The sequence below is a fragment of the Phyllobates terribilis genome, unplaced genomic scaffold (assembly GCF_046119375.1).
Source record: "Phyllobates terribilis strain yellow unplaced genomic scaffold, ASM4611937v1 Scaffold_1__5_contigs__length_1240528914, whole genome shotgun sequence".
NCBI classification, from domain to species: Eukaryota; Metazoa; Chordata; class Amphibia; order Anura; family Dendrobatidae; genus Phyllobates; species Phyllobates terribilis.
The window spans coordinates 305334234-305336135 of record NW_027362761.1 but is presented as its reverse complement, the minus strand read 5'-3'; positions in this window follow the sequence as shown (position 1 = coordinate 305336135).

Genomic DNA, 1902 nt, shown 5'->3' with positions numbered 1-1902 from the left:
GCTGCACACAGCAAACTAAGTGATACAGCCTCTCTTTGCCTATATCACACTGCTCTCAGATGAGATAACAAAAACCTGTTGACAGATTCCCTTTAAGATTGGATAACCCCTTTAATGACTTTAATACTTAAAGACAACTGAAAAAGGAACTGAAATATCTTTTGGGATATAGCTTGTGCTACATTATGTGTGTGTTCGCATTCAAAAATGTGATTTGTAGTCTTTAGGTGAGTGCAAAGTAAAATAATCATACACAGAATACACATACTATAGTAATGATGTTCTTATATAGATGTAGTTGGCACTGTTGGTCTCTGTTTAAATCAGACCTTAAAAAACGCAATTAAAAGTAAATGAATAATAATCAATACATAAGTAAATACACATATTATGTAACATACCAGTATAATATGATGATAGATAGTGCAGGAAGGGAGCCAACAGGAGAACTAGTTCTAGATGTTCACTATGACCCAGAAGTAATATTTAATATCTAACATGCACTTCATTCTCTAATATAGATGTTAGGAGACTGTGGTTCAAACACGAGGATGAGTTTTCCCAAGATTCCTCTGACTTTCATATGCTGGAGGGTCCTAACCCTGTGGGGGTCATGGTGGAAATGCTGGTAAAGTGAATAGCCAGTTCAGGCCTGAAGGTAACGTTCTTACACTGTCTCATTCCATCAGACAAGATATCTCTATGATGTTACAGGCCATCAAAGCAAGTGACATTGATTTGCTTTCCATGGATAAAGCTGGAGGGACAATAATATTAAAGATCTTGTGATTGTGGAAATGGATTTTCAAGGTACTGGTCTGTTTTGCAAAGCTACAGGAACACCTTTTTCTGATGAACTTGCCATATAATTTACGTTACTACTATCACTGTGGTAGAGATGACATGAGGATGAGTGTGTAGGAATATGTCATGGAAAATGTTGAAAATCTAGAAAAAAAAAATTCAAAGTAAATACAGAAAATTCTGAAGTGTCACACTCATAAATCAAGGCTATAGGCAAAATATTATCCGTTTTCATTGACTCAGAAATGAGTGAGAGATAACGGTCCTGAATTGCAGCACATTGCCATCTCAATGCCTCATTGCTATAATTCTTTATGTTTCGGCTTGAAAATTAACAAAGTAGGGAAGCCGCATGTAATATTGTATTTCACTAAGATTTATAGAAGAGCTTGAAGGCAGCTGGAAAAATTGAAGACTGTCAATTTTGTTGGCATAAATTAAAACCCTAAATCTAATATTCCTGCTTAAAACAAGAAAAAATCAACTGTCTTAGAATGAAACAGCCAAGGCTAGTGTGACTTGGGAGTGGACATGCCACTAGTGCAACACACAGGGGCCCAAAAGGTAAGGGGGTCCACTTTCACCTCCAAAGCAGCACATAAAAGGGTGCATTGTAATGATCTATAGGACTATAAAGGGCCCATATACTGTTCTTGCACAGGGGCCCTCTTCTGTTTCTATCTACCTCTGGTGTCACTCCATATGACAGGGGTCTCAAACAGGGGTCTCATGTGGCCGCAGGCACTGTAGACCCCTTGACGATTATGGCCCGTTCCAGGAGCCCGCCGACGGCAGAGCTTTATTTCAGTTGAATGTGCATCCTCGGACGCACATTCAATTGAAATGTATTGCCGCGCAGAGACCGGCTCTCTGCACAGCAATGCCAATGCAGACAGAACTTTTTAGTCCATTTTTAAATAACTGATCTCTGCTGGATCCGTTTTTTTTAACATTGAAGTCTATGGAAAACGGATCCGTTTATTAGCCATCCATGTTTCTTTCATTTGTTATGGATCCGTTTTTTGCTTTCAGTATCCAGTAAGCAAAAAACGGATTCATTACAAATGAAAGAAAAACGGATGATTGATTAACGGATCC